The sequence below is a fragment of the Girardinichthys multiradiatus genome, chromosome 5, assembly GCF_021462225.1.
Source record: "Girardinichthys multiradiatus isolate DD_20200921_A chromosome 5, DD_fGirMul_XY1, whole genome shotgun sequence".
Taxonomy (NCBI): domain Eukaryota; kingdom Metazoa; phylum Chordata; class Actinopteri; order Cyprinodontiformes; family Goodeidae; genus Girardinichthys; species Girardinichthys multiradiatus.
Window position 1 is genome coordinate 44,922,103 of NC_061798.1, and position 15,528 is coordinate 44,937,630.

Here is a 15,528-nt window from a genome sequence, read left to right on the forward strand (position 1 = left end):
ATAAAACACTGAACCAATAAGGAATAAATAGAAGATATCAGCTGCGTATAACCTGGGTTATACGCAGCTGTACAGAAAGTCAAACTCCACAAGTCCTGAAATGTCCCTTTAAATACACACACCTCAAAGCTCTTCCTGAAACCAACAGTCTGATAACTCCTCCTACTGCTGCACCACCTGGTCAACACATTTCTTTGTTCCCTCCCCTTCAGATCTAAGAGTTTATAGGCGGGTCTAACAGCTCACACGCCGTCTTCACTACAGCAACACGTTATATTTAGAGCAGGGTTCAGTTTTATTTGTGAAGTGAAACTCAGAGTTGTCTCACTGAAAGGAGAAATGGAGCAGGCAGGAGTTCAGCTAAATGACAACAAATTCTGTTGTTCAATCTGTTTGGATCTACTGAAGGATCTGGTGACGACTCCCTGTGGACACAACTACTGCATGAACTGTATTAAAGAGTTCTGGGATGGTGAGGATCAGACGGGAACCCACAGCTGCCCTCAATGTAGAGAGACCTTTCGGCAGAGGTCTCTGGAGGACCTGAAGAAGATGGGACTCCAAGCTGCTCCAGCTGATCACTGCTTTGATGGACCTGAAGATGTTGCCTGTGATGTCTGCACTGGGAGGAAGATGAAAGCTGTTAAATCCTGTCTGGTTTGTTTGGTCTCTTACTGTAAGAATCACCTCCAACCTCACTATGAATCGCCTGCTTTTAAAAACCATAAACTTGTTGAAGTTTCTGCTAAACTTCAGCAGCACATCTGCTCTCGTCATGATGAGGTGATGAAGATCTTCTGTCGTACTGATCAGCAGTGTATCTGTTATCTCTGCTCTATGGATGAACATAAAGGTCATGAAACAGTCCCAGCTGCAGCAGAAAGGACTGAGAAGCAGAAGGAGCTCCAGGTGAGTCGACAACAAATCCAGAAGAGAATCCAGGACAGAGAGAAAGATGTGAAGCTGCTTCAACAGGAGGTGGAAGCCATCAATGTATCTGCTGATAAATCAGTGAAGGACGGTGCGAAGATCTTCACTAAGCTGATCCTTCTCATCCGTAAAAAAAGCTCTGATGTGAAGGAACAGATCAGATCTCAGCAGGAAACTGAAGTGAGTCGAGCTTCTTGAGAAGATGAAGGAGATCACTGAGCTGAAGAAGAAGGACGCTGAGCTGAAGCAGCTCTCAAACACAGAGGATCAGAACCAGTTTCTGCTGAACTTCCCCTCACTGTCAGCACTCAGTGAGTCTCCACACTCATCCAGCATCAATGTTTGTCCTCTGAGATACTTTGAGGATGTGACAGCAGCTGTGTCAGAGCTCAGAGATAAACTACAGGACATCCTGAGAGACACATGGACAAACATCTCACTGACCCTCACTGAGGTGGATGTGTTGCTGTCAGAACCAGAACCAAAGACCAGAGCTGACATCTTGACATATTCAAAGCTAATCACTCTGGATCCAAACACAGCAAACAGATTTCTGTTATTATCTGAGGGAAACAGAAAAGCAACTTTAATGAAAGTAAAACAGTTTTACTCTGATCATCCAGACAGATTCACTGATTATAATCAGGTCCTGAGTAGAGAGAGTCTGGTTGGATGTTGTTACTGGGAGGTGGAGTGGAGATGGAATAAAGTTGATCTAGCAGTTTCATACAAGAATATCAGCAGATCAGGATATTCAAATGAAAGTGGTTTTGGAAACCAGGACAAATCTTGGTCATTATATTGTAACTCAGACAGATACACATTTTGGCACAACGATGATGAAACCTCAGTGTCAGGTCCAGTTTCCACCAGAGTAGGAGTGTATCTGGATCACAGAGCAGGTATTCTGGCTTTCTACAGCATCTCTAGAACCATGACTCTCCTCCACAGAGTCCAGACCACATTCACTGCTCAGGAGAGTTTTATTTACCTGAAATAATAATCTCCCTTCCAATCTTTGTTTCATTGGGGGAACCATAAAGTTAAAAATAAAACTGTAATCAGAACAAATGCTTGGCTGATTAAACAACAATTTTGAAATACTTATGATAAAATAAAGTTTTTTTTAGTATGGACCACTGCAATCTTACTTTTTCCCATATTTTTTTTTTGTCCCATAATTTGAGACATGTTTTGGTCACATATATAGCAACATGTCAATGAACACTGTGTTTGCTTTCAGAAGACGGTGAAGCTGAAATTAAACCTCAGGCTGACGTTACCGACAAAGAATAAGGAGCTGCAGTGAAAAGCACAAACAAAGAAACAATTTATCTGTCCAATGAGGTGTTTTAGGCAACAACAGAGAGTGAGGTGATTATTTCAAACGAGCTTATTTATTGCAGTCATCCATCAGCACTGAAGAGCTGTGTTTAAGCTTTTTTCTCTTCGTGGTCCCTGAAACACATGGTACTGAAGCAATACCAAATATTTGTTTAAGCTCATTGAGGTGACAGAAGGTTCTGGATCAAAGTAAGTTACTGTTTGAGTCACAAACTCCATATTTTTATGTGTTTGGCCTGTTTTCATGTCCTGGTATTCCTAACAGAGAGCTTGAGCTGATACTGAAGGTATCTGTGACTACATGAATAACTAACTCAGTATGAATTAGCTATTCTGATTAATTAGATTATCTAAACAATTCAACAAATTAAATTAAGTCAATTTCAGGGTAAAATGCCAGTTTGATATCTAAGTCTGGAATATTATGGAATTTTATTTGTTTTTTTCAGTGTGGATGAGTATGGAAAAATATTTATACTTCCAGGTTTTGTTACCAACAGCATTCCATTCATCCCTCCATCCATCCATCCATCCATCCATCCATCCATCCATCCATCCATCCATCCATCCATCCATCCATCCATCCATTCTATGGTTTTTCCAGGTTCCATATTTTTAGCCAGGGTGAACTTTTATATTTACACTTTTTTTAAATAGTTTTTTTGCCCCACTAATGGCCTTTATGTATAAAGTGAGCTGACAGGAAATGGGGAGGGAAAGTGGGGGAAGACATGCTGCAAAGGTCAACAGGCCTGGACTCAAACCCGTGACTGCAGTGAAATTCCGTACATTGTTTTCTCTAAAAATAAATGTTTTACTGCATTTGTACCATGTTTTTTTTTTTTACAGATGCAAAGGGCATTCCTGAGTTGACTTAAATTTGTTAGGTTTTGATTATTTAATTTAGTTGATGAAAAAATAGATTTTGGTGCTAATATTTTATAATGAGGAGCAATACTCTTGTTGATGGGTGATTCTGGATGTTTCTGGCATAAAACTCACATTAAAGTCAGATTTTAGGGTTAAATATTGAGAATGGCTCCAGGTTGGTAACTTGCCCATTTCTGTTTTCTCACTTTTACAGATTTATTTATGTCTCAAAGGATTGATGAGCTTCCAATGTTTGGCTTACATTGAATCTGTTGGACTGATTTGCTTCTTTGAGTTCAATGAGGTTACAAGTTGAGGTGGTTTTAATGGGTTTGCTGATCTAGACAGTAAAACAAAAAATACTACCATTATAAATAATTCTAGTTTTTTTTCAGAAGTACATGAGCCGGCACACATTAAGACGTTCCCAGACTCACATTTACCCTGAGACAAGATGGCACCCGTGATTTCACAGCTCATCACAAATGTTTTGTGAGACAAGGCTGGAGCGAATGGGGAATGAATGTGATTAGCAAAAATAATTTTGCTCAAGTGATTTGATCAGTCATTAACATGAGACAAAAGACTCAGTGTCCCCAAACCAATTTGCTGTAAAGTTCGTGATGTGAAAATACTGTAAGAGTAACATTAATGTCAATGTTTTTCATTCCGCTTCACATACCAGATGACTCCACTGCAGAGGAGAATGTCTTTATTGGGCCAATTTTCTTAAAGACTTTTAATTTTAACTCAAAATCTCAATACTAAAGTCCAAACACAATAGTTTAGCCTTTGATTGCTGTCGCTCTGCGATGATTTCTTGGTGAACGTGCAATTTAATAAGACACCTGCATCAAACATATCTTAGTATTAACAATCATTTGTTATTTTATTTTATCTTATTTTTTGTGATTTTACTGTTTTAATAGTTGCATCACCCTCATTGTAAAATCAACATACACCTGAGTAGACTGAAAAAACAATCAGGAAGCAGCTCTTTGTAAAAGGAGAAAGATTTTGTATTAGGTTTTGGCTTCCTTTTAGTTTTCAACAACTGTTTATTTGTGGGGTTCAGTTGAATTTTAGTTACCTTTTTTATTGTCAAGCCTTTTAATATTTTAAACCCAAGTTTTGGCGCCCTTGGTTGCCAGTTTTGTCTGCCTCAACAAATTTTTTCCTAAAACATCCACACCCTCTAGGCCACATATCAAATAATAATCTGAAAACAATGGTGTTCATGTGTATTTCGTCCCCTAAATAAAATCCAGTGTAACCAACTGATTTCAAAAGTCTGCTAATTAGTAAATAGAGTCACCCTGTGTGTAATTAATTCTCAGTATAAATCCAATTGTTCTGTGAAGGCCTCAGAGGTTTGTTAGAGCACATTAGTGAACAAACACCATCAGGAAGAAGAAGGAACACAACACACATGTCACGGTGAACGTTGTGAAGACGTTTAAAGCAGGGTTAGGTTATGAAACAATATCCCAAGCTTCGAAAAACTCGGGGAGCATTGTTCAAGCAGCCAAAATGTCTATTAACTGCAGAGATGTACAAGTAAAGTGGGAGAATGTGTTGACACAACTAGCTTTGCAGTATGCAAAATTGTCTCCTATGGAAGAGTGCCTAGATTGTTGAAAGAAAAAAAAGCAAACTTTTGTGCCATCGTGCAAAACTCTGTGTGTCAGAAATCCTGTAAGAAAACGTGTTAGAGACTGCAAAACACCTGAGACTGGGGCGGAGGTTTACGTTTCACACTTTTGATGAGCAGGAACTTGGAAGCTGGTCCGAGTTGACATTGATGGAGCTAAATAAAGGGGAATCCTGGAAGAAACCATGTGGAATTTCACCTTCCAGCTGCACAATGACATTCAGCCAGAGCTACAATGGAATAGTTTACATCAGGGGTGTCCAAGTCCATTCAAATGGGCCAGGCCTTTGCAGAGCTGAATGGCTTGCCAATGAGGGAATTCAACATTTTGGTACAGGTGTGTTGGAGAAGGGATGGGTCCAAAAGTTGCAGGATAGGAGCTCTTGAGGACTGGAATTGGGCACTCCTGGTTTGCATCAAATACTTTTAATGTGTTAAAATGGCGTAGCGAAAATTCAGGCCAAAATCCATTTGAGAATCTGTGGCAATACTTCAACATTGATGACCGAAGAAGCTATCACTCCAATCTGACTGATCTTGATCTGTTTTGCAGAGGAAAAATTGGTAAAAACTTAGTTATCTAGAAGCTCAAAGCTGGTAGAGATATTCCCCAAAAACTTTCTGCTTCAGTTGTAGCATGAGGTGGTTCTCCATACTAATGACACAGGGAGACAAAATACAAAGGCCTGGCCACAGTTCTATGTTTGGGGGGAAAATAATAAAACCATGCATCATTTCCCTTCTACTTCAAAAAATATACACTACTCTGTGTTGGTTTAGCACAGATCAATCAAAAATGTTTCTGAATGTATGTGAATGGATGTTTAAATGCTTTTGTAAGGTTCCTTATGTGTGAACACAGCACCACCAAACCACTGGGCCTTTCTCTACAACACATCTAATCGTGTCAGTCTCCCATGCTGCATGATTAATTGACACCACCGGGACCCATTGTTCCTGACCTGGACAATAACAACTTCAAATCAAAGCTAGTGGATCAGCTCTTGTATCAATGGGACTATTTGACAGCTGTGGTTTAAATGAGATTTCTCTGACATGCACCGGTGTCAGTCAGCTGCATATGTAATTGGACGTCTCTGTCAATCACCGCAGGGGCTTGTTAGCAATAAAGTGACGACACAGCTAAGTGCCGTTTCTGAAGATTCGGCATGCCAATAGGATGGAAAAAGGAATGTCAGTCAATGTCAAACCAACAGAGCAGCGGCTAAGTCGGTTGATTTCATCACTACAGAATCTGTCATAATGCGATTCTTGTGTGGTGGACCAGAGGCAGACAAGCACGGAGAGAGCAGAGTGGGATCAAACTCCTTCTTTAATTTCCAAGGTTCAGAGAGTCACTTACAGTGCAGGCGAAATGCAGGTGTACAGCATAATCCTGAGAACAAGGCAACCTCAAAACTGAAACCTAACAGGATCCGAAACTGGGCGAGAATCCCAAAGGAGACATCAAAGTGACATATCACGAGGACATGGAAGAGACATAACGACACTGCGTGGAACAAAGGACAAAGGCAAACTTAAATACAGACAAAGGTGGACATGAAACAATAGGGCAGGTAATCAGAGGAACAGGGAACAGGTGAGACAAGGAGGCAGGGAAGCAGAGAGAGCAGATGAACCAGATAGGGACAAATGAGGACATGGAGGAGCTAGACGAAGAACAAACTGTAAACACGCCCAGGGACCAGAACACGTGGGAACAGATCTAGTAATAATAATAATACAAACACAGTCAACAGAACAGAACCTAGGAAACAGAACCCAGAAACGAGGACTTAAGGACTAGCCACACAGTAACAAAAAAAACACCTGACTAAAGGTAACTAATTACAGAATCAAAACCACATACAATAAACCGAACATAACCTAGAAAATAAGACACCAGAAAGGGAACTCAAAGACTAATCATACTGGACAGCAACCACCTAACTAAAATGTAAACAAATACAGAACCAAGAGACACACCGTGACAGAATCAATGCAAATAAACACAGTTCCTGACTGCAATACTGATTATTTTTGATGCAGGCAAACATTCTAGTTGCATTCCCAGAGAACTTTGTTAGTTTCACCTGGTAGGTGTTGGGACCCACAGCCATGGTTACAACGTGAAAGGCCAGTACAGACTTTCCTGGAACTTTCAAAATAAATTGATTTAACCTACTTCCGGCACAACTTAGGAATTGGGGGTAACAGCGGACTTCCCATGATGCCATGGCCCGTATAAACCCCCACCTTTCCAATGGTCCGATCTCTTCCACGCCGGTGATCATCGGGATAGGAGGAGACAGCGCGCTAATGTCTCTTTGCTGGCAAAAAGACATAAACTCTTCAACTGGATCCAAGGATGGCATACGATCATCGATCATATGCAAAGTTAAGTACGAATTAAATACTGTCTGTGTATCCGGTATTTTCATTCATGAACGGGGAAATTAAGGTGTTAGTATTGCTTACTTTCTCTCTGAGACCTGCAGAAGCAAACTGTCCCAGAGAAGTTCCCTACAGTAGGAGCTCTGAGAGAAGAAGTTCTGAGAGAAGGACAACAAGAGCCGCATCACTGTGGTTACGGCAACGTGCAGTTTTGTCCTACCGACAGGACGGCCACCACTCCCCACAGCTAAGGAGGTTAGCTGTAGCTAACCGTTTAAAGACTGTGGACGTTTCTTCAAACTTCGTCGCTCCGGACAGCTTTTCCTCAGCATGGTCAGAGGTTAGGATTGGGCAGAATAATAATAAAAAGATTTAGATTGAAATGATCTAAACGTTTTTCATTTTATGAAGTTTGGTTTTGTTTGTGTTGAACTCAGCTATCTTGGTGCTAGCAGAATATCTGCAGCACACATGTTCAGGTTGTGTTCTTTGTTTGTGTGTTTTTAAAGTTAAGACAAACTTTATTTAAAGGGTGATTTTAAACAGAAGGTTGATCATAAAGCGCCGTCCGCGCTTATGCATTTTAACCCTTTTATTAACCCTGATATTTTAAAGGTATGTGTTTTGATTCTGGTGCTAAGTTATCACCTTCTTTTGTTAGCTCAAGAAATAACCGGTAAGAACACGACCTTGTTACTAAAGAGTATTTAACAGAAAGGTTGTTAGTTTTCAAGCTAGTGAATAATAGTCCCTAAACATCATTTTACTAAATTTGATAACTAAGTAAACACCATTAAGCCCCATTTCTCCAGAAAGATTTGGCTCTTTTCCAAAATACTCCCTTAATAATATTTCTTTAAATATTATTTTAATAAATAAAGGCAGCTAATGAGAATAAATCATCCAGAAGGTTGGTTTTATTCAGCAGATCATTATTTAAAATATTATTTTATTAAAATAATATTTTACCTGATCTTGAATGGTTGTCTAAATGTTGCTGATTATTACCTAAGTTATTTCCAAGACTAACTTAACTTCATTTCCAGATTCTTCAAGATAATCCTTGGTTCTCAAACATAAACATTGCATGGTAATGTTTCATCACTCTTTTGGTCATGATTTTCAATCATCTTTAAACTTGTTTATATTGTACATAGCCCATTAGTCTTCGTTATTCTTTAATTCTGCTTGGTAGTTTAGTTGGATTGTTTTAACATAGTAAAGAGTTTGTTGATTGAAATATGTTTGACTTTGAGTTGAATTATTTTTGTTAATAAATTCTTGTATTTTAAGAAATTGTGTGAATTCATTCCGTGTGTGCAGAGTTTATGCTGTTCAATAATGTCAGAGCTCGTCTCACACCTTTCCATTTTGTCCTAATACCATCGCCTTACTGGGCTGGTATTCACAGGACAATCCTTAACGGACTGAAATATTATTTGATAAAATATTAAAATATTAATATTAAATATTAAATAATATTCTCAGATTAATAATCCTAACATAGGACACTAAGTCCCTCTCAAAACAAACATGACAAACATTTAATGCTGTATGGTTTTCATACACCAAGAATATCTTTATCAATATAATTTTTTACCATAAATATAAAAAATGTGAAGGCTCTTGCAAGAATTTAAAGAGAAACGTCACATAGCTGGTTTTACCCCATGGTGTTTCCCCTTCCTCTACTTAAAAACGGACAGGGCACCATTCCCACCATTTGAGGTGGGAGATAAATAAAAGTTATGTCGGTTGCACCTTAAATACATTTTCTATTTTTTATTTTCATGTTAACTCAGTTGGGCTTGTTTCTCACAATCTAGGCAGTGAAACACATTTATGACGTTAAAGTTTATATCAGCTTTCATTTCAGAGAGGGGTTTCACAAAAATGGCTTTCTTACTGTTTTTAGGACTTTGGACCATAATTGATCATCCCAAGGTCAAAATTTAAAATTGTTAAACTAATCAAAGCTGAACTTGAATAATAAACATAGAACATTTTTTCTTTAGTTTGTATGAAACTTTTATTTGTGAAAGTACAAAAACAGCATTTTTACTTTTTATTTTTTACACCACCCTAGATTGAGAGCTCACCCAGGGCACCATTCATACAAAAGACACCGCTGTGCTTGACTTCTATGCATCTGCTTTCCTTTAAGCCATCAGTAATGTGTTCAGACCGGCATCGCGTGTCAGTGCTGAGAACAGTTTTAATGCCAGCATGATCTGTGGCAGCTGTTATCTGCGTGCGCTGCCATAAATGCTGCCATCCAAGCAGCAGCAGTCAGGAAGCCGCAGATGATAAGATCCCTCCAGTTCCTGAGCAAGACTTCCCTACACAGCTGATTAAACTTCGCATCTTTTATTTATCACTGAAAGAGTTGTGATGCAGCTATATGGAAGTAAGATAGTCTCATTAGAATCAGACATTTTTTAGACATTTATAATTTATAACGCTGAATTTTTATCCTGTTCAACTAGGTATGTGATTTTCTTTGTGCTTAAAATTTGCCAGCAAAAATTTCAACTGCAAGAATTGGCCTTAAAAAATTCAAATGCAGAAATTCTCCTGCAAAATTTCAACTGCAGAAATTTGCCTGAAAAAATTCAACTGCAGAAATTCGACTATACAGCAATAGTTGTACTTAGAAACTTGCTAATTAAATAACATGTAAATAATTGACAATTTGTCCCATTCTTGACATGTTCCCACAACCACTGTGGTTAGTCCTTCTGACTAGAGGGGATTTCCCAACACTGCCTTTTTATGGAGCATTCAAGGGCAACTCGCAAACTGGATTCTCTAAAGAGCAAAACAACACCAATGTGATTTTGTTAAAGCTTTTTTAGAGACACTAGTGGCCTTTCTTTTTATTATTTTTTGAAAGTAGGCAGACAGGATGTGGGTTGGAGAGATGGGGAAGACATGCAGCACAGGTCTCCGGGGTTGGGCACCTATCTGTTTGTCGGCCCGTCAGTCTGACCGTCCATCCTTTCTATAATGTCCACTTTTTATTTATTTTTCTTTACTGAGGCAAACACCAATCACCAAACAGTGATTTTTTTTTATACCCTAGTAAGCTTTATGTTTTTCCTCCCTCACCATCCTGCTCATTGTGCATGGTGGGCAAATGAACTCAAGTTTCAGCTAATTTACCTTTTTAATTGTTGCTCTGGCTGTAAAAATGTTCAAGTTTAGGTGAGTCACTATTTTCTTGTGGGGATTTACTGGCTTCCTTCCTAGAGATCAACACACAGTATTTCGGCCTTACTTGAATGGCATGTTCTCTTGTCTTTCCCATTTTGAAGAGTGACTAATAGAAATGAGAAACTTTGATAATGGAACAAAAAGTTATGGATTAGTAATCAAAACTTTCTACACACTGAACAACCAAAAAGAAAAAAACATTTAAAAATGTTTCAGATAAATTTATTTTACATGATTTCTCTGTAGTTATCGTGGCACAGGTAAATTTAGTTTAAAACAAGTATTTTTTTCTCGCTCTGAATAAATATATTCAAATAAAGGTTGGACTTTACCAGTGGTGGCAACACATGTGAAGCAGTGTTTCTGAACGATTGCAACCATCTCTCAACAGTGAGGCCAACAATTAAATATTTTAGTTCTTAAGTTTCCCGTTACAGACAGCTATGAGTAAGTTGTTTTTCCTTAGTTGCCATTGCGATCTACACTCATTGGCCACTTAATTAGGAACTGCTTGCAGGTCTTGGGTTGGTCCTCCCCTTTTCCTTTAGGTCTACCTTACTTCTTCTGTACGTTTGATGGACTTGTCTCTTTGGTGATGGAGGGGCTCTTGGAACCGCAATTCTTGTAGTAAACTTTAATAAGCAGTATTTCGTTTGGGGTTATTTAGTAATGATTTGGTTTTTAAATTCCCCTTAAAGTTTCTTACAAATGCAGTCGTAATGAATAAATTAGAATAATCGTTCTGATAAGGCGTGTTTGTCAGATTAAAAGTACCTTTTGACAATAACAACCTTTAAGCAGGTATTAAACATATTTTTTATTAAGGCCACATTTCTGCATTAAACTGTTTTTTTCGTTAGTCTGATGTAATATTTTTATCTAAAATGTTTCATTAGCTGCAAGTGGAAAATCACCATAATTAGCAGAAATATCTGTTTGTAAGTAACCTATAAAATGTGTTTCACTTTGTGAATTAAGTTATTGACATAAATGAACTGTCCAATACTATTCTGATTAATTGAATATGACCGTATGCCCATTACAAGGTATAGTAACAGTGTTATTTTTTTAAACAGAAGATATTTAATTAGAAAAATAACACATTTCAATCAGATTTCAAACAATCTGATCTTTGTCCTTAGTGCTTAACATACGACCTAGATACTCAAACAAATAAGCCATAATGTTGGATAACGTTAGCGCTTAAAGTGAAGACACCATTAATGGTGTAATAATAAATATAATATTTATGAATACAACATTAATGGTGTATTGATACATATTCATCTAGCCATTTTCAATTGCTGCAGGGCTGTGGGGGGAGGGGGTCAGTGGTTATCTCCAGCTGGTCATTGGACAGGTAAAATAAATATGTTGTCGTTAATGATTAAACATTATTTTTGATTAAACAAAATGGACTTCTTCCTAATGCTGGCAGAGACCTTTCATCTTATTTCACTCAGCATCTGAAATATATTCAGGAGGTGACTTTGATGTCCAAATATATGCCCATGATATGGGGATATTATTTTAACTCTAAGAATATATAAAGGGAAGGATTACAAACTACACCATTTTGACAAAACATTGCAAGCAATGCAAAATATACTAATGTCACCAGAACCAGAAGAAGTGAATCACTTATTAACTGTATTTTGTTAGCTTACAATAAACTGATTACTTAATGACTGAATATAGCTGATTTATGTTGGGTAAACTGGGCAAACCGCAGCTGGTTCCAGTTTGAACTCCACACAAATGCTGGTGTTGATCTTATTCAGTTAGATAGCCAGGAAAGATCCTTTATGACTGTTGTAGAAATAGATCCTGCTAGAAGACAATAGTGTAATTTCAACAGATGGAAGAGAAACAGTTGTTAGAAGCAGAGTAAGGGGCCCGAGGAAAGGTGTAGACCTGAAGAGAGCAGCAGGCCGAGTGCGAAGAGGAGTGGGGCCAGGCAGAAGACAAAGAAGAGGCTGAAGAATGTGTTGTGGTGGAAAGTCTAGGTTTAGTCCAAGTCAGATGAACTCTGATCTTAATCAGTTGCCAGTAACCTTCAGACATGTGCTGAGAAGATCAGATTTGAAGAAATGTAAGCTGACTTTAGAAAAGAAGCCACAATTGTTTAAGGAGAATAATCCATCTTTCTCAAATGTTTAGCAACGCTCAGGGACGCTGATGTCAGTGTCAATGGTATTCACCTCCAACAGGCCTGGCATAGATATTTGAGTGTTTTAGTGGGCAGCCTGCTGATTGTGTTAATGGAGAAATATATCAGTTTAAAAATGTCTGTAGTCAGTTTCAGAGCTTTAATTTCTACCTATCAAGGCATGGGATTGTTTCTTGTCATTTACTGTTGCTGCATTTTAAAGTCCAAGGACTGCAGATAACAGATGTCTTAAAATCACACATAGGGTGACTTCTACCCTTCTACTCTTTTGCCATTTGATGACGAAGCTGTTTTACTTTAACTCTTGGTTATATTACTGTGGAAATCTTTGGATCCGGTGAGTGTACAATTTTAGTCTTTTATATTTTTGCTAATCAGTTCTGTATAAGTTTAGTTTTTCTTAAGTACTGTTTTTAACCATGAAGAACCTGAAATCACCCAATTATTGTGCCAAAGTTGTCATGTTATGTTGTTTTGGAGTTGGACGCAAGTGCAGACAGGAACGACTGATGAACATTGCGAAGATTTGATGATAAATAGAAAACTTACAGGGCATGGAACATAAGGAGAACAGGACATACAACATGGGTAGAGTCACAGGCAGTAAATGGTGAGGTTGACAGGCATTGTAACAGGGATTAACATAAGGATCCAGCAGAGCACAATGTGACCCAAGGAGCCAATATACAGAGGGACAAGTGGAGAATAACATGGGAAGCCAGTGAATAATCAGAGGATGATGTGGAGCAGCTGAGGAAGAAAGAAGGCAGGGAAGCGGAAAAAAAGTCTAACAGAGAACTAACAGAGATAAATCCAAATGTACGAAGAACAGAACACAAGAATCAACTAAGAAACTAAACACAGAGGAAGGAGCAAGCAAGGTGACACCTAGAGGACATAATAAACAAGGAAGTGATCAAAACACAAACACAAATGAAAACCAACACCCAAGGATCATGACAAAAGTAAGTCCTAAATTATTTTTCTATGACTTCTGCCATGTCTGTTTTTTCCAAGCTGTTTTCAGACTCGTTCAGTTTTATTTTATACTTTACAAAAGCATGACAGACTGAATTTACTATTTGAGAATTTTGATCTGTTTTTCTCTTCCTGACCTGCACACAGAGTGAAAAGTGAATTGAGTCATATTGTCGTCACAGGAAACGATACAATATGACAGACCTTCAGCTGGGTATCCATCCTGCTCATGGGAAGAAGAGCTGCCTGCTCCGCAGTTTTAGTTTCCAAGGTGAATGATTTCCACATATTCTCTCAAGAGCCAATTATCTCTCTTTCATTTGTATTACTTATGTATCGATCCGGTTTTGAGCTAAATCTATTAGTGAACCAAAAACAAATCTAAAATTAGACAATGGGATAAAAACAACTAGCATTTTAAAATGTGGATGTTTTTTATAGAGCAACATCACAGAGTGCATCACAACCTACGTCTCCATGGTGCCATGACTATCCCTGTCATGTTTGTCTCAGTACCGCATCAGTAAAGTCATTACAAAAACAGAATCAGTTATTCAACTGCTTGTAAAATCACTGTTAGCAGTATTGACTCTGTCGCCGTTTTCTGTATGGGGTCATCAGTCATTGTTGCCACAGCATTTTAATCAGGCTGACACCTTGACACTTTTCTTTTTCATCCCTTTATTTGTAAAATTGTTGCTGAGTTTGAGATCATGATCTCATGGTGCTTGGCATTAGCTTCAGCTGTTGGGCAGACAGCCTCACATTTGACTGTGAAACAAGAACAAATCATCACGCCTCCAATTCAATGAAAATACGGATTTCTGCATGCAGCAAAACTCATACTTCAAATGATAAGATATCTGGGTCTGTTGAATGAAATCAAATATTAATGGACTGCTTGAAAAAGTAGTGGTGCCATTCTGATTTGCACAGTCAGAATTTAAACAGCAGTTTTTATTGTGTTGACTTTTTAACTCAGTAATAGTAAACGTCAAAACAACAAGCATGAAACTATTGGGAATTTAATTTCAGATCTCCATTTTATCTGCCAAACACCTAAAAGAGAGTGTCCTGTAAAAACAAATGCTGCCCTAACAGAAAAAATCAAGTGATATGAGCAAGCATTTATAACGGAAGAAAATACCTTTTTAAATTGTTTGAAAAATTGTATCTAAAAAAAAAAACTATTTCTGGTTAGGAATAAAATAGGACATCCCCACATTTTTCCCAATTAAAACAGCTAAAATTAAACAGGCAAACCACATCAGGAGCACATGATTAAAAATATAATGACTTAGCATTTCTGTTGAGATTTGCCTTGTTTTAATCATAATTAGTTTGGTGCTTGATCCAAAGATCTCACCATAGTAAGAACTACAGCAAATGGCAGTAGCTCTACAAGTAGTATCTACAAGCTACAGGCTTCAGAAAGAAGATTGTGGCAGCCTATGAGTCTGGTAAGGGATCTAAAAAGATCCCCAAAGAATGTAAAATCAACCTTGTACAGTAGTAGAAGAGATTCAAAACAATATGATTAATATGATCAGGTCTGGCTGTTCAAGCAAGTTCACCCTAAAAGCAAAATCCCTAAACTTTTATCATGAGACCTACAGCAGGGTCTTGCTAAAAGACATACAGGCATACAGAGGCCGCACAAGTTTAACTTTCGTGGGGTTGGGTTGCTGCACAGAGGTAACCTTTGGTCTCTAGGACATGACATAAAGGTCAGACTGAAATGTAATTATCTGGACATCAGAGGAGAGGACACGTTGTCCTCTCACACCTGGGGAAAGATAACCTCATACCAACTGTGAAGCATGTAGAAGGATCCACAATAAATCGTACAGTGTATCAGAGTCCAACAAGGGCTGGTTAAAAAAAATTGAAACTGAAAGTCCTGGACAAAGTGAAAGCCCAGATTTGTATTCTTCTGTGAAGCTGTGGAGTTACTTGAAACAGGATAAATATGCAAGAA

The 15,528-nt window shown here is 38.1% G+C and overlaps 1 pseudogene; it reads left to right on the forward strand.

The window, feature by feature from the left end:
- Positions 1 to 339: 339 nt before the first annotated feature.
- LOC124868974 lies at positions 340 to 2,468 on the forward strand (annotated as a pseudogene).
- The last annotated feature ends 13,060 nt before the right edge of the window (positions 2,469 to 15,528 follow it).